This window comes from Schistocerca cancellata, chromosome 1 (genome assembly GCF_023864275.1).
Source record: "Schistocerca cancellata isolate TAMUIC-IGC-003103 chromosome 1, iqSchCanc2.1, whole genome shotgun sequence".
NCBI classification, from domain to species: Eukaryota; Metazoa; Arthropoda; class Insecta; order Orthoptera; family Acrididae; genus Schistocerca; species Schistocerca cancellata.
The window spans coordinates 712,293,140-712,311,684 of record NC_064626.1 but is presented as its reverse complement, the minus strand read 5'-3'; the positions used below and the strand labels follow the sequence as shown (position 1 = coordinate 712,311,684).

At 40.4% G+C, this 18,545-nt stretch overlaps 1 protein-coding gene across 1 annotated transcript in view; it reads left to right on the top strand.

Annotated features, from left to right (window-relative positions):
• The window catches only part of LOC126184887 (venom protease-like), a 237,912-nt gene that overhangs the window by 63,283 nt on the left and 156,084 nt on the right, over nucleotides 1-18,545 (top strand). The window lies entirely within an intron of this gene.

Genomic DNA, 18,545 nt, shown 5'->3' with positions numbered 1-18,545 from the left:
GAATTATAGTCTTACAACACTAAGTTTTTTCGTTTTGTGAAGTGTACAATTTTACGTTTCTGGACATGTAAAGCAAGTTGGCAGCCTCTGCTCTAGTTTCAAATCTTATCAAGATCTGACGTAAATATGTGCAGTTTCTTTCAGACAGCACTTCACTGTAGATGACTGCATCATCTACGAAAAGCCTATTAATATCGTGCGAAAAGTCATTAGCATACAACATGAACAGCAAGGGTCTCAACACACTTCCCTGAGACACAGCCAAATTGCTTCTACGTCAGTCGATGTCTCTTCATCCAAGATAACTTGCGGCGCCTTTTCTATCAAAAAATTCTCAATACACAAATAATACACAAACAATAGTTACAAATTCCACTTAATACACCATACGATCGTATTTTTTGACAATAAGCGTACATGTGATACTGTGTCGAATGCTTTTCGGAAACCGAGAAATATTGCATTTACCTGAATGCCTTGATCCAAAGATTTCAGAATGCCATGTGAGAAAAGCGCAAATTGTGTTTCCACATGTTCGGTGTTTTACGAATCCGTGCTGGATAGCACTGACGAGATCATACTGTTCAAGATACCTCATTACGTCTGAGCTCAGAATGTGTTCTAAGATTCGACAACAAATTGATGGCGATGATTTTGGGTAGTAGTTTTGTGAATCACTTCTGCTCCCCTTCTTGCAGATGGATCTGATCTGTGCTTTCTTCCAATTACTTGGCACGGTTTTTTGTTCGAGGGATCTACGGTAGATAGTTAAATGAGGGTCTAGCTCAGCCACAAATTCAGTACAGAACTTGATAGGGATTCCATCCGGCCCTGAACCTTTGTTGAACATTGAGCTGTTTCTCAACGCAATTGATATTATTATCATTTCACTTATCTTTTGACTGGGGTTGGATATGAGGCAGTTATCCTGGATTATCCTTTGTAATGCAACAAACATTTGAAAAATAAGTTAAATTTTTTTTTGTTTTTGCGTTGCTTCCCTCAGTTGAAATTCCTGTCTCATCCATCAGTGCCAAAACACTAACTTCAGTGTCACTGACAGTCCTTATATAAGACTGGAATTTCTTTGGGTTTAGTGAAAGATCTTTCAATAGTATTCTGCTACGGTGGTCACTGGAGGCTTTGCGCATTGTTCTTTTCACAGCTAAGCACTTTTCATTTAGCTATCCCGTATATACAGGGTAATTCAGTTGCACCTACCGATGTCGTTTTATGCAAACTGCAACGTTATGTCTGGTCTTCAAAAACCACGCGCGAGGTTTCCATATACTGTCGCTCGCCACGGGCATACTATTAATCATAAAGCAAAAAGGAACAGTGCCGTTTTGTAGGAAATAGTTAAATGTTGAAATGGGTTTTCGAGTTATTCGAGAAAAACGTATAAAAGTGACCTTCAACCACAGCTCCACCCCCACTCTCATCCCTCACCAGTCAGGATTTCTAGTATGTTGTTCGTGGCACTCCCTCCCACTACTGTAAAGAAAACTGCCGACTACACGAACTATTCCAGATATTCGACCTTTTTTGTATCTCTCGATTGGGCTGTTACGCCATCAACATAGTCGTCTATTTCCTTAATATTATTAATTTAAGCGTGCCCATAGGGGCAATGAAAGGAAAACGACTTTTGTAAACATTTGTCTAAAACTAATTACGCTGACATTTCGATCCAGCCTTAACCTTTACAAGCACAGTAGTTTGGTTGTCACAAATCCGACGAATACAACGGTGTAACTGTTTCTTTTATGCTGTTGAAATTCACAAAATTGTTAGGTAAAATTTACACAAACGTTCGTGTTACAAATTGTAAGTGCTCGACTAAGTCGGTGCCGTAGTAAGACCAGTTAATGAAGACCAGAAAAGGTCGAATGTGGGAAATACTTCGTGCAGTCGCAAATTTGTGTATGTGGTAGGAGGGAGTGCCATGAACAACGTACGGGAAATGCTGATCGGTGGCGGCTGCGTGTGGGAGTGGGGGTGCGTTTGAAGGTTACTTTTGTGTGTTTTTCTTGAATTATTTGAAAACTATATCCTCTTGCGAAACGTGTTCCAATATAAAAATTAACTACCTACATTAAATTGTCCTGTCCATTTTTTTGTATGACTAGCAGTTTGCGCGTAGCGAGCGAGAGAATATGGGAATCCCGCGTGTGGTTTTTGAAGGCCAGATACAACGTTGCGGGTTGCATAAAACGACACCAGTACGGACAACTGAATCACTGTGTACACTTATGCTTTGTTTACACGTATTGAGCAGTATTCTCTGTTTCTTTAAAGTTTTATTTACGGTGACTGAACCTGTATACCACGGTTTGTCCCTCCCATCATGAATTGTTCTGCTAGATACATATCTATCCAGTACATGGTCAACTGATTTTTAAACATGAGCCATATTTCCTCCGCATTTTCCTGTCCTGAGTTTTAAGTTTCTCATTGAGATACGCCACTACTACTTCTTTACGTATTTTACTGAACAGATAAAGTTTTCCATTTTCTTTAGTCACCCTTTGTGCTTCGGTAATCATTGTTTCTAGAACTGTCTCATAGTAGCTGACACCAGTTTCGATGTGAACTCTCAGGTCACAAATAACAACTAACTACTGTAAATACTGCAAGCAAAGTATTTCCACGTACTTCTTTAAATAGTTCAAAAATGGTTCAAATGGCTCTGAGCACTATGCGACTTAACTTCTGAGGTCATCAGTCGCATAGAACTTAGAACTAATTAAACCTAACTAACCTAAGGTCATCACACACATCCATGCCCGAGGCAGGATTCGAATCTGCGACCGTAGTGGCCGTTCGGCTCCAGACTGTAGCGCCTAGAACCGCACGGCCACTCCGGCCGGCTTTAAATAGTTGAAAGGAAATCTTCGAACACTGTGAGTAACAAAATACAAAGGCAACAACATCTTGTGTATTACGAAATGCGGCGAAATCAGACAAGCGACTTAAAAAGTGATTCAGCGGCTGTACTTACTAATCTATTTTTCTTGCACTGCATGACTTTTTGGGGATGTTGACCAGCCGTGACAAGAAACAACTAGACAACATACTAACGGAAAATGGATAGACGAAATCAGTCAATAGGAACAGCATAGTAGAATGAGTTAAAATAGAGATAGGTGTCTGTGGAGAAGTTTCGATGAGGCCTTTACCCAACAGTGGGTAAAAGACACATGACGCTGACGGAATCGTATCCGTGACGACATTTCCTCTGTACTTACGGTAAGAGGCGTTTCCGGCGAACAAGGTCGGGCTGAGCAGTGAGTAACCTGCGGCGTGGGCTCTGCGCTCAGCTCGCCCTGCGAAGGCGGCGGCTCTGTGAGGTCACGTGTGCCTTGGAACCGGCGCACCGCTCATTCACACGGCCGCTCGTCTCTGTTAGCGTTTCGCAGGCAAAGTGGAAACATGAAAGCAGCGTCCAGGAGCCTGCCCTACTCGTACTTCACACTAGTCAGAGGACAATAAAAGAACGCGATTAAGTGATCGAAGCTCACAAACCGTCAAAAGGAAGTGCGCCGGCCGTTGTGGCCTAGCGGTTCTAGGCGCTTCAGTCCGGAACCGCGCTGCTGTTACGGTCGCAGGTTCGAATCCTGCCTCGGGCATGGATGTGGATGATGTCCTTAGGTTAGTTAGGTTTAAGTATTTCTAAGTCTAGGGGACTGATGATCTCAGATGTTAAGTCCCATTGTGCTAAGAGCCATTTGAATCGAAGTGTAAAATCTATAGTGGTGTAGCATAACAAAGAATACGGCCAGGATATATATATATATATATATATATATTAATAACGTACTAGTGCTAGCTAAAGAACAACTGCAATATCTAAGATTATTACAATTTCGGGAGAAACATGAACAACTATCAAACTGTCAACTCGTCAGTGCCGTCCCGACCGAGTGGTGACAAAGGTCCCCGAAAGGGCACAGACAGACGTGAGGTGTATAAACTGACAAAAAAAAGCAAGAAAAAACGCGGCTAAGATTAAACTGGATGAAGCAAGCGAGCCGTCTTACCCTTCGTGTTCCTGTCGTCTGTCTACGAATAAGGATTTATCGCTCGGCCTGCGACTTTAAATGCTCCCAGTTGTCACAGGATCATTCCGTTCAAGTAGCATCGTATAGGAACGACTACCACCATGCAAGACGTCAGTAAAACTGTACAATATCCAAAAAACAAAAAGAAAATAGGCTTAGATCAAGTACCTACGCATAGAAAGTATAAAAGCCCCCATAACAAACACAGTAAAAGAATCCTTCACATCAGTGAAATTTCCAAGGCATGTAAAGCAGGTAAGAGTTGTTCCTGTGCTAAGCAAAGGTAATACAGAAGACAGAAAATTACTAACCCATGTCCCTGCTGTCACATAATAGAATCAAGTAAGAAGGACAGATTGATGAATTACTTGAAGTTACTGGAATGAATATTATATTTTAAGTGCATCACATTTCGGTTTACGAAGTGGTAGAAGTACGGAATCACTTGTAATAGGACGCACAAACGTGGTACTTGACGCTCTTAACAAACATTGTCACAGACATATTTTAAATCTTTCTAAGTCTTTTGATACAGTTGACCATAAATTCTACTAAATAAGCTAGAAGCTTTAGGAATAAAAGAGTTGAGCTAATAACTGCTTCCGATCACACCTAGCAGATAGAGTACAAAGGGTAGGGATAACATGTACCTCAGATAGCCAAAAGTTTCAACAAAACACTTACCAAAGCCAAAATACATTAATATAGGAGTTCCTCATGGTAGCATCAATGATTATGAGAATGAATTTTCACTCTGCAGTGGAGAGTGCGGTGATGTGAAGCATCCTGGGAGATTAAATCTTTATGCCGGACTGAGACTCGACCTCGGAATCTTTACCTTTTCCGGGCAAGTGTTCTATCGACTGAGCTCCCAAAGTACGATCGAGACCCCTCCACACAGCTTTACGTCCACCAGTATCTCATCTCCTATATTCCGAACTTCACAGAAATTCTCCTGCGAAACTTGCTGGACAACACTTCTGGAAGAAAGGATATTGCGGAGATGTGGCTTAACCATAGTCTGTGGACGTTTCCAGAATGATTGAAATATCTGGAAGGTAGAAGAGGGGATACTGAAGGAGGTAAAACTGTGAGGACAAGTCCTGAGTTGTGCTTGGGTAGCAGAGTTGGTAGAAGAGCACTCACCCCTCGAAAGGCAAAGATCCTGAGTGCGAGGTTTGGTCCTGTACACATTTTTAATCTGCCAGGAAGTTTCACTTCAATTATCTTCCCACTAGTATCAGCCATGGGGAAAAAATTCTCTTTGCTGGTGACAACAATATTATAGTCTCTGAGAAAACGAGAGAACTCCTTGCAGAGAAACCAAATGAAACCCTCAAGGAAGTTTACAGTTGGTAAATAAGTAATAAAGTAACACTGAATATAAAGAAGCAATGCCATGAATTTCAGCATGAAGAGGATAAATGTCACTCTTAAATCAAACGTATGTAACACCTCTATAGACAGTGTAAAAAAAAATCCAGGAATATTAATCTCAGTTGAAGTGGTGTGAACACACAAAGATATTTGCAGACAGAAGATCATCAGCATGTTCTGCCCTTAGAGTTCCGTCCTCAGTGTGTGGCAGGATCAAATACACAAAATATGAATGCAACTTTCAAACTGGAGGAAAAGGCCATAAGAATAATAACCAAAAATAGTAGTCGAGCTATTTGTAAAGATCTGTTCAAAACGTTGCGGATTGTAACTGCACCGGGTGAACACATTTACCAAACAGTTGGACACATAGAAAATAACAATGGTTATTACTACACGAACGGCTCTGTCCATGACCATGGAACAATATCTTCGCTGAACTTACCTTTACCAAGAAAGAATAAACATACGTGGTTTCTTGAAGCCCACTACGGTGTTGCATTACTTGTTTAGGTAAACTTTTGTCATCCATTCGCCCAAAATTCTGCTTCTGTTTCTGTCTTATGTTTTTGCAGTTTATCATTTATAGTCAGTTTTCTCAGGTCTTGGATTATGACTTCTTGCTCTGCTGGCTGCGTATTGTTGTTTCGAAACGTTTTACACTTTCTACAGTCCGAGACAGTTTGATATTTCAGATTTGTTTTATTTTAAATCTACCTGTGTTGGCAGATTCTTTCTTCAAAGCTTTTTATTTCTACATAGAGAACTGATCTCGTTCCTTGATGACTTGTGCCATTGTAGTGCACTGTTGTTTCTCTGTGATGACCACAGAGGTTCCTAGCGTTTCACTTATGGAGGCACTTTGCGTGACGTCACAAACTTGAAATCGAGGTCCGATATGTTAGTTGAAAAAAAAAAAAAAAAAAAAGAAACGGTATGTGGAAGTGTTTTGATAAAAAAATGCCAGCTTCCATCGTTCACAGATGTACTAATCAATCTGATTGTTATCGAGTTATCGAAAGCGTAAAGGAATCACATGTTATTCGTAAGTGGACTGGTACAAGCGGTATTTCCTTTTATGTATGTGAATATTATGGTTGCGCTTTTTGTTTTTAATGTAGTGGTTTTACTTTTGTCTTATGGCTTTAGATTACCCATCAATCCAACTCGGTAAGCTGTCTGGGACAACACTGTGAGAAACAAAGACTGGAAAACGATCATAGCAAAATACTCGTATGTTCTCGGGATTTTCGGGAAGAGGACATAGACGAACATCAGTTTGTCAGTCTATATTAAGGAAAATGCTGGATTACGAAAGGAGTCCCATACTTCGAAACGTATAACTAAAGGAATGTTACATTTACGAGACGAAATATGTTGTATTACTGGAGCACAGATGCATTTAAGACCAGAAAAACGTCACGAATGCACTGCTATATTTTCTATGTAAAACAATCGCTGCGTTTACACGACAGAAACTAAGAACAAGAAGCAATCGTAAACAGTAGTCTGCTAATGTTTTGGAGCACCTAACATGATATATATATCTAGAGAACTTTTCGAGTTGGACTGATTGGTGGTAAAAAACCAAATGACGAATATATATATATATATATATATATATATATATATATATATATATATATGTGTGTGTGTGTGTGTGTGTGTGTGTGTGTGTGTGTGTGAAACTTCAGTCTGTAATTTAATTTTTTAGCGTAAAGCTCCTTTTGTCATTTCTTTCTTTTAGATGTTTGGTTTTGCTAGTCACTTTCCAGACCTCTTGTTAGTTGTTTTTGATAAGGTCCTCAAAAAAAGGTTTTCAGTCTCCAATCCCGCGAAATACTTCCAGTATGTCACTGACTGTCTCTTAGTCTGACTACCGTCAGTAATTGTTCCTATAGATATTCAATAGAATCGGCTTGTATTCTGTTGTCCTATCTGTATTGAATACCTAGTGTAGAGGTGAGTCTTGCTTGAGATATACCACGAGCATTTGCTATCCAGCATCGTTTTATTAGACATCCATTCGTACACATAACATTTCGTTAATGTTCACATATGCTGTGTTACCAAAAATATGTATTACACAATAGAAATTCCAATAAATGTTCTCTCATGAGTCTTCTAGTAGGTATTTGGTTCAGCAACCTTCATTACAACATCCGTTCTCCCGTGTAAACTAGCGACTATCTAGCGCTTAAGCGGCGAAAAGTTTCCTCGAAGAACAAGAGCTCGCTCTCCACGAACAGCTGTAATGCAGGTCTCATTCGATGTGCGGTTTTGAGAGATATCAGCGCTCCAACGTCTCTGTTACTTGTTCAACAGTATTCACTTCGGGACCCTGAGAACGTAGATTCATAATTACTATTTTTCCACTGTGAGATCATTTCTTTGCAAAGCATGCAGTATGTATGCGTTCTGCTTTATGTTGATGCGCATATTATTGTTTTGCAAGCAGTTATCGTATGGTAGACACTACATAAGAGAAAAAACATCTCAGCAGACCTTTCTGACAATACAACATTGTTTAACAACTGCCTTAAATCCCATCGACAGGAGACACTATCACACAGTAATCTTTCTCCCAACTGAAGATTTCACTGTAGGCTCTACGCTGTTGACAGATACTGCTCAGTGATACTTCCTAATATTTTGCATTTCTGTTGAGACTTTATTGCTGCAGAGAATGCACTGCAACATCTTCATTGAGTAGTGTACAGACACCTTCTCGTTATCTTCTCGCGGCTTCTTAACAGTAGAACGGAGATTTCCATTCATACTACGATTATTTTTGTGTATTTCGTTCTACTCTTTCGAGACTGTCGCAGAATGTTTCTTTGTGTCATTGATTATGACTGTATCTACGAATAGGGAAGTGTTGCAGCATGAACACCCTGACAGAACGCTGCCAAACTGATACTTGAATATTTCCGTGCTTTTGGGATGCGTTGATTAAAATTTCATCTTTATGAGAGTTTTTGTCAGTGCTTTCATTGCTTCAGAATACCATTCTCACAGATGAAGACTGATGTGAGTACTTCACTACCGTTTAATTGGGTTTCTCGGTGGGTCAGTGGTAAAGTGCCGGACGACAGACTCGAAGGTCATGGGTTCGATCTTCGCTCACCTGCAGGGAATTTATGTAACACTTATGATTTCTTTGTTAATATGAAAAATGCCAAACTGCATTGTCCGGAATCCACTTTATACTGTACGTCCTCCTTAAAAGTAACTGCTTATGGCGGTAGGACGATGAGGAGGAACTTGTTCTTACGTATTAAAATAATGCTAAATGCGTTGTGCCACGTCTAAACGACAGCAGTTCAAAGACACATCATGAGGAAACAACACCGCATTAGTGACAAGATGCAGAAGACTGTTTTTATGTTGTCAAGTTACATTCCACGCATGGAGGAGCGCACCGGAATGACTTATCAGCTCTTCTCTCAGACTTATCTCTGAGTCGACGGATGTGGCACCTGGATTTCAGCAGCTGGCGGACATCGTTGGGCAAGTTGACGTCAGAGGTTCTCCTTCACGGCCATAATACGAGTCATCCCTTCACTGAAAGAAACTGGGCTTAACTAGTAACTGTTACGGAGTCATTTCCTACTATTCGTACCAACAACGACAGTCTTGGGATGTCTTCTACGAAAATGTGAATGTGTGTCTCCTGAGAGTGGGAAATGCTCTATAATTATTTATTTATTCACTGTCTATGCAAAAGTTCTGAAAGTTTTACGTTCTTGTAGTGAGCTCTAAGTCCTTCGAATCATAGTTAGTCTCATACTCCATTGTAAGATCCGGCACATTAAAAGATTTCCTTGCTTTCTTTCCAATGTTTTAAAGAGGTGTGTTTGTGTACTGTCTTCAGTTAAGAGACTGGTGTGTACTTGTAACCTGTAACTTGTGGCTGAGGGTGACAAGTGCTAGTACTGTGTCTGCGATGCTACGAGTCACGTCTTTGTACAACACACCTCCCACAAGCCGCTAAAGAGTGCGTAGCCTGCTGCTCTGGAATCACATCAAGAAATCTGTCGAGATTCACGTCCCCATCCGACGTCCTCATCACGGTCAACAGTGCCACATACTCACTTTTCGTCAGGCACAGGGAAGCGGATTGGGATTTAGCCCAGGACATAGGTGCAAAGTCTCGTGAACACTAGTATTACGTCATGACATTCCATCATTTTTCGGAAGTGAGTCCGGAATATTGTTAACTCTTGTATCGATATTTCGGCTGACAGCCTTTCAGACATTCCCAAGGTGAAGCAGTTTACATTTTGGAGTAAACATGCATGCATCAAAGATAACACTATCGACAATAAGAGCGTCAGTCACATACAGAACTTTACGAATCCACAGTGCTTCCGAGTATTGTGAAGACTAAGAACAATACTTCTTTTGAGAGAGCAGATGTGAAATGAGGGATTCCATGATTTGTCGAGCTGGAAACCCTCTTCTCTTCTCGTTTAAGCAGATCGTGGGCTGATTGTATTTGCATGGCCTCCTTGACCACTGAATCCCAGTGGGATGAGGCTGTGGCCAGTAATCTTAACTTTCCCGTAATCAATGGAGTGTTCAGTGGAATGACAGTGTTAAGCCATTGCAGAGTTGTAGGACTGTAGTAGGAGAACGTAACGCTGGTATTCAGTGCAACGTTCTTTCACAGTGCATATTCTTAGTCCTACGTACCTTTTACCACACTTAAGATGGCTGCCGGATCTCGACTGTTCAGTATGAAATCTCAAATCTAAACACCTTCAGCCGTCTAAATTCCAGTTTTATTTTATTTGTGCAAACAGTGTCTGCATTACATTACGCCATCTTCAGGCCCCCTGACCGACGTGTGGGAGGAGTCCCACCTCTGGTCCACTAGAAATTGGAGCCAGCACTGAGCGACTTGTACCCATACATCTCGTCTTAACACAGCGACCCCTTCGATCGCATTGATCCTACACGTCGGCCAGGTAAGGGGGCCTAACCATGGCCTAATGTAACGCTAAAACAGGTTGCGCAAATAAAATAAAACTGGAAATTTAGACCGCTGAAGGTGTTTTGATTTGACATTTTATGCTGAAAGGAGGATCACATGTACTTTATTCTTCTTTATTATTTTTGCAGTTTTCGAATAAATATTTACGACGTACAGTAGAACGGACGTAGACTTTACACCTCTTTCTTGGTTGATCTGCGTTTCCTCTTGCAGAGCTGTTAATTTAATATTTTGTATGTCCGTTCTTACGGAATGTGGTGTCCGATGCTGACAGCCAGCAGAGTGAACTCGTACATTTGGATGAAATATTCTGTTATCAGTAGTGCAACCTTGGACGCAGTGCGATTACAACACTGTGTAAAATGCTTTAAAAATCTTACGAGCATTGCAATCCACTAACATTGTGAATGGGTGAAAATCGTCAGCTGAAATACCGGTGCAACAGTAAATAATATGCCGGATAGACGCCCTAAAATAATTTCATATTCTATCCGCCGCGAAAACTTCAAGAAACAATTTACGTCATTACTTCTCCTTCGTCTGTCTTTCAAATTTTAGTTGTTAATTTTCCTTCTTCCACTAATATTCTAGGCAAATGCGCACCAATTTAGAACGGTACCAAAATTCTGTTATCGAATAGCGGACTCATACCGAATTCAGTGGATTATTCAGAGCAAGCTAGCCTAACCTATTGTTTGGTCGATTTAAATTTATAAGCTGTGAAAATTTCTCTAATAATAAAGTTATAATCTATTTCTAACAAATAAGTCACCGTACAATTCACTAACGATAAATTAGATTTTTGTTTTCCTGATAGTCCTATAGTTTGCATAGGGTTTAACATTTCGATGTCGTTGTTGGTGTAGTGTACTTCAGTTCGAAGACTGTTGTGATGGAGCTCTCCATGTTGATCTGTCCTTTGCAGATTTCTTTCTCTCGGCATACCTACTGCAACCCACATCACTCTGAACCTGCTTACGGTTGTCAAGCCCTGGTCTCTGTCTATAATTTTTACCCAACTCGCATCCCTCGGTTAGCGAATTGACGATTCACTGAAATCACTGTATGTTCTGTCAACTGATCCCTTCTTTCAGTCAGATATCATCCCATTCCTAAAGCCACTATTCTTGTGTAGTTTACTTATCGTCCCTGTTTCACTTCCCTGTCTGTCTACACTTACAGAAAAGGTTACAGAACTCATAATTTTATATCAGATATTAAAAAATTTCTCTTCTACGCAAACGTTTTTCTTGCTATTGCCAGTCTGAGTTTTACATCCTCTCTCCTTCGACCACCGTCATTTATCTTGCTGCCCAGATGGAAAAACTCTTCTACAACATTTAGCGTCTCAGTTTCTAATCTCGTTTCCTCAGCAGTGTTTAATATAATTTTATTACACTCCAGTACCATTTTTTCTGCTTTTGCCGACATTCATCTCACAGCCTCTGTTTAAGGCACTATCCGTTTATTTCAATAGATCTTCTAAGTCTGTGACAGAATTACAATGTCATCGAAAAATTGGAAGTTTTCAGTTCTTTTCCTTGAACGTTAATTCCCTTTACCGATTTCTCTTTTGTTTCCTGTACTACTTGCCAATTTTATAGACTGGATAACATAGGCGATAGGATAAAAACCTTTCTCACACCCTTATTAATTACTGCCTCTCTTTCATTTCCTTTGGGTCTTGTAACTGAAGTCTGGTTTCTGTACAGGTTGCAAATAACCATTCGCACTGTGATTTATCCCTCCTACTTCCAGAATTTCAAATACACTGTCAGAAGTGTTTCTCTATGTCTACAGATTCTATAAATGTGAGTTTGTCTTTTTTCAATGTATGCTCTAAGCTAAGTCAAAGGATCAGAATTGTCTCGCGGTTCCTACGTTTCTACGGAACCCAAGCCAGTCTTCTTCGCAATTGTCTTCTAGCAGAGTTTTCATTCTTCTGCAAATAATTTGCGTTAGTATTTTGCAACCATGACTTGTCAAACTGATGGTTCGGTAGCATTCACACCTGTCAGTACCTGTTTTCTTCGGATATGGGATTATTACACTCTTCTTGAAGTCCTAGGTTATGTCACCTGTTTAATGTAGCCTTTCTGTATATTCATTCCACTTATCAGCCTTCCCTTCTTTGGGTAGTACTGACTTGCTATCTGAGCTCTTAGTATTCATACAGGAGCTTCTCTTTTCTCCTAACATTTCTCCAGTTTTTCTTTAGTTGGTATCTACCTTTCCTATAGTCATGCACGATTCTACAGCTTTACATTTATTCTCTAGGCGTTCCTGATTTGTGATTTTGCACTTTCTGTCAGTCTGATTTTTAGACGTTCCTATTCTTTAAATCATTTTCTCAATGTTTATATTTCCTTTTGATCGATTAAATTCTGTGTACTGTATGTTTTTCTTGGCTTTCCTTTTTTTTTGTATTTCATCCTATTTTGGCTTCACAGTGTCATCTTTCAAAGCTATCCACATTCCCCTGCTGTTGTGATTTTCCCTGTTCCAGTTAATCGTTGCCTACTGCTCAAGAACGTCCGATTCTTTCAATTTATAAAGTTCTCATTTCCATAATTTTCTACCTTTTGTGCTTTATTCACTTTTAATCTGCGGTTAATTACCAGTAAATTATGGCCACAATCCACATCTGCTTCTGTAAATAGTCTGCATCATAAAATCTGCTGTCAGTATCTCTTACTATTATATATCGAAATGAATACTTTTAGTATCTCCTGGCCTCTTCCACGAACACAACCTTCTTTCATGATTCGCAATCCAAGTGTTAGCAACTATTAAACTGTGCTCTGTGCAAAATTCCATAAGGTGACATCTCCCTTCATCACTTTACACCGGTCCATGTTAACGAAATGAATTTCTTTTTTCCAATCACACATTTTTTCAGTCACGTCATCATCTGGGGACCTCGTAGGCGTATGAAAGGTAATTAAAGTAAAATTAAATAAGTAACTATCCCTAGATATATGGCAACGTTATTCATATTTTTTCGGACATCTTCACGTCCAAAAAATCTGTGAGTATCGCACAGCCATTTTTTGTATACGTTCAATGTCTCCTGTTTGCCTGACCTGATTTTCATTCAGCACACTTTAGCCGTACTGCAATATGGCCAAGATGTCTCTTTTTTACAAAAGCTGTAGATTCTCAGTGCCTTACTGATGAATCGAGGCTTTTCATTCGCTTTGCGCATTACTAAGTCGACGTGATCCTTCCACTTAATATGTGAAGACAATGTTACTCGAGTTGTTGTTTCTCATTATCGTGCAATAAATGATTGATACACTTCTACGTTTCGTAAACGCATGGTGTTCTGTTCACGTACATTTCGACACAACTGCATTAGGCTGACACTTGGAGGAAACGCCCGCCAGCAATTGCTACAGTTTTTATCTTTAAGCTGTTCCTGATATATAACTACATCAGATGCAAATAAAGTCTGAGTCTGTAATACGAACAGTGAGGGTCTGTTAAAATTTTCTGTGACACATCATATATTACATCTGTGTCTGTGGATGACTTTCAGCCCATTAGAAAGTGCTGTCAGTCGTCTCTCAAAAGTTTTCAGTCAACTTATTGACACATAGGATATGGCCGTTATATATTTGGTGACAGTTGGCGTGTGATTCGGAAAGAAAGCACTTACGGACATCTGCAAACAATGAATAGAACTTTATCAGTGTCAGACAGGATGTAATGTGTGAGAAGTGGAAGTTGTATTTAATACGGTTGTTCTTCTAATAATCCAAACTGTCGGATAAATTCATTTTGTCCACTCGAAATACGTTCTGTAATTCTGCTGCATATAGGGAGGTGGGCGATAACTGTGAGTTACAGCAATCAGACATGGACTTTTAATGCGAAAACTATTAAATAAAAACGAGGGATGCTCAGCGAAGATCTGAAATATGACCGAGGGAGCTGACGCAGTGGTTGACACATTGGACTCGCATTCGGGAGAAAGACGGTTCAGATCCCCGTCCGGTCATCCTGATTTACGTTTTCCATGATTTACCTAAACCGCTTCAGGCAAATGCCAGTTGGGTCCTTTGAAGGGACAAGGCCGATTTTTTTCTGCATCCTTGAAACAATCTCAGTTTTCGTTCCGTCTCTCATGACCTCCCCTCCGTGTCGATCGGACGTTAAACCCTAATCTTCCTTTTTCCTTTTGAAATGTGAATGTTAGAAATCACTAGAAAAAATAGGAAAACTTATAAATAAATCACCAAATGGACTAGAGTGGAAGTCATAAGTAAGATTTTTTAAAATTTAAATAAAATGTTGGTGATATATAGCTACACGATGGATAATCCACCAACCAATTGAGTATTATCACAGATTTCAAGAGACAATAAAAGACCAAGATGGCGACGTAATGTATGGTGGGCAGATAAGAGGTTAGAAAATGTGCAAGATCGATATGGATGCGAGAAACTGAAGATCGTAAAAGGCAAAGATGTTTGGAGGTGGCCTTCGCCATTCAGTGGATTTCAGTACAATGGCTTGAGTGGCTGCTGATGGAATGAGAAGAGATACTAATTGACTTGTGCTCTTTGCCAGTCACTCTACAACAGTTCCTTGTTGCAGTGATCTGGAGTAAATTGTGGTCAAAAGTTAAGCTAATTCGCTTGCAGATTCTGTGTAGAGCTTCGCAGTAACGCCGCCGTGATATGGTAGCTCGTTGAGTTTCAGAGAATTCAGCTGATGTTGAACAACATTAGTGATAATTATTAGATCATTCATCATAGTGGCGCATCAGTTTATTCGCCTGTGAATTTAGTGGCTTGTGAAATGAATGCTATACGTGGAGTGGCAGATCTACTGTACTTTCCACTTTAATAAAATGTGATACGTAGACTCTTTACTTTCAGGATTCCTTAGAATGTTTTAAGTTTCAACAAGTGTTTCAACAGCACACAATCGAAATGTAGCACTTTATTTATGAATGCGAGAGTGAAAAGTATATCTACAACAGCTCAGAATATGGTGGAAGATACTTCGTAGCAAAATACAAAAGCAGTTTATTTTTCACTCTGTTGAGTACGACATGGACCTTCAAAGCATGTTTGAAGATTCCTGTCTTCCTTTATCTGTCAGAAACAGTCCTCGACATATGCTACCAGTACATATATAATGACTGCAGAACGCACCCCAAATCCCCGAAGCAAAACAAACTCTTTCGGGTTCATATGTGACGAGATGGAGCTTCGTGCTAAATCGTGGCTCACACAAGATGCCTATCTTCCACAGAGAGTGGATATTGCTCACGAATTCACTCGAATTGCAATTAGCTACAAGCTCTTACTCATTCCTTTAAACAGGTGCACAGATGTCACTTTTCACACTCGAAGTTCGTAATATATGGTTCGCAGACACGTAGGACAAGTCCTTGTCAGTAACATACTCGAGATTAAAGAAAAGCCAAGCTTCCCACCACATTCTACTTTCATATTCGTAGCGTTGTGGGAGTGTCTCTTCAGCAAGTTAAATATGGTCCTTCAAAGTGCTCAGCTAACACAACTGATGGCGTACTGCCCTCAGAAAGGAGCAATCCGGTTGCGAGAACCGGTTTAACTTTGACATATAATCAACAGACCATTACTACCTTACAAAAATTCTATTACAATATTTCTGTGCAATTTCCACTTCTGCTAGCGTTTTTAGAAAATTATTTTCATTGTCTACTGCTGAAAAATATATCGCGAACTTTAAAAAGATATATATATATATATATATATATATATATATATATATATATATATATATGCCGACTAAACCAACGAATGAAAATTTGTACCAAGGCTGGAATACAAACCCGGGTTCCTTGCTCTCTAGGCGGATCCGCTGACCACTACGCCACCCTGGCACAGTGGCTTTGCACCACCGTACGGACTGCCCTAGCACGCCTTCCTCCTCAGTCCAGATTCCCGTTCACGCTTCAACGCACTTGGCATCCACCTCTAAACTCTTCCAAATTTTCATTCGTGACTTTAGTCAGCGTATATACATCTTAAACGTTTGTGACTTGTAAACGTCTCTGGAACCATACAGTTTTATTTAAAAGGTTTTCTTCTTCGTGTTGCTGTTATTTTATTTTGCAGTGTTCATCCCGTATCGCCGACTGGCTCTGTGTCACTTGAAAATCTGAGGATTGCATGGTTGCCGTCCATCGTTTGCGACAGGTCTTTTATTCACCTCGCTGAAAAACAAGTTTCCTTGCACAACGATGAAGCTCTTAACCTTGGGAACGTTAATGAGACATCTTCCTCACAGTGTTTTGCAAGTGTTGGCGCGCAACTCTGCAATATCTGCAGGTCCTACAAGATACTTATTTGTTGCAGTTACCTGCAGACCCCTAACAAATATTTCTTCTCAAGCGTAACATGCTGTCATTGCATCCACTATCACTGTCTGTATTATTTGTCAGAGCATGAGAGGTACCAACTGTATCACCCGAGCCTCAATTCGTCCAAAATCTGGCCAGGGGCCAGCGGCTCTCTCTGTAACAGAAATAGGTCACCAAGGAGTTACAGTATGTCATATATTTCAACAAATGTCAGATACCGAATAACACCTTGCTGCATAGACAGTACTTACATGCAGGGCTTCAGTCGTTAATTATACGTTTTCTGTAAATAACTGAAATGTGTGATAGAGTAGTTTTGTAGTACCATATATTAATCATTATTGCCGATCCATTCACATGTGGTGCGTCGTAACTTCTCAAAAACGTATCTGAACAGTACTATTCAATTCAGCATATTCTGCTATAAGCGTTAAACCTCTCACTTTTTCTATACATTACATTTGAGTTTTCTCTTCTTTTCCTCTCTTCATACCTGCACAATCTTTTTCTGTTACTCTAATCTGCTTTCATGAATAATTGTGTCTTTGATCTACGTATCTTCTTCATTTCATAAGATGATGAACTTGTTGTTTGATTTAATATACTTCTATATTTTTACTTGCGACGGGCATTCAATAAATAATCCAAGACTTTGTTTCTCGGCCAATTTCGGTTGAAAAAATGCGGAATTTGTTGTGGGACATCGTCGAATAATCCTGCTTCAATCCCTATAGTTTCATGAAATTCCGATTGCTAGTGACGTTGTACGTAACCTTAAAAATTGCGTCTGTAACGAAGGTGAGCTCCAAGCAGAGAGCTGTCGTTGAGATTCTTTTGGCGGAAAACCGGATCATCGCAGATATTCATAGGAGCTAGCAGAATGTCTGCGGAGGCCTCTCAGTGAACAAAATTACGGTGAGCCCTGGGCGAGGCGTCTGTCATAATCACAAGGTCGTGCAAACCTGTCCAATCTCCCGCGTGTCGGCCGGCGGCACACAGCTGTGACTTTTGCAGTGTGTGAACTTGTGGTCACTCTCATTCAATCTGATCGATGGGTCACCGGCAGACACCTCATTGGTCAACTGGACGTCTCTGTTGGTGGTGTTGACACATCCGTCCACCAGTTAGAGTACTTCAAATGGTTCAAATGGCTCTAAGCAGTATGGGACTTAACATCTGAGGTCATCAGTCCCCTAGACTCAGAACTAGTTAAACCTAACTAACCTAAGGACGTCACACACATCCATGCCCGAGGCAGGATTCGAAACTGCGACCGTAGCAGCAGCGTGGTTCCGACCTGAAGCGCCTAGAACCGCTCGGCCACAGCGGCCGGTTAGTTAGAGTACTCAAAGGCGCGTGCACACTAGTTCCTCGCGCCTAAGAGAAGACCATAAGAAGCAACGAAGTACCATCTTTGCGGAACTGATTTGCTCCTTATGAGGCTGATCGTGAAAATTTTTTGTCGAACATCGTAACAGGCGATGAAACATGGGTTCATCGCTTCTAACGGGAAACTAAAACGGCAAAACTGCGCCATACCACCTCTCCTCCAAATAAAAACTTCAAAGCCGCACCCTCATCCGGTAAAGTCATGGCGACGGTCTCCTGGTCTCTGAAAGGATTATTCTGTTTGTATTCTGTTTGATGTCCTCCCTCTCAGTGCAACGATCAACTCTGAAGTTTACGAGTATTTTCCTACCCTCACGAAACTGAAGGAACTTCACTGTGCTCATCGCCACAGAAATGCGATCAT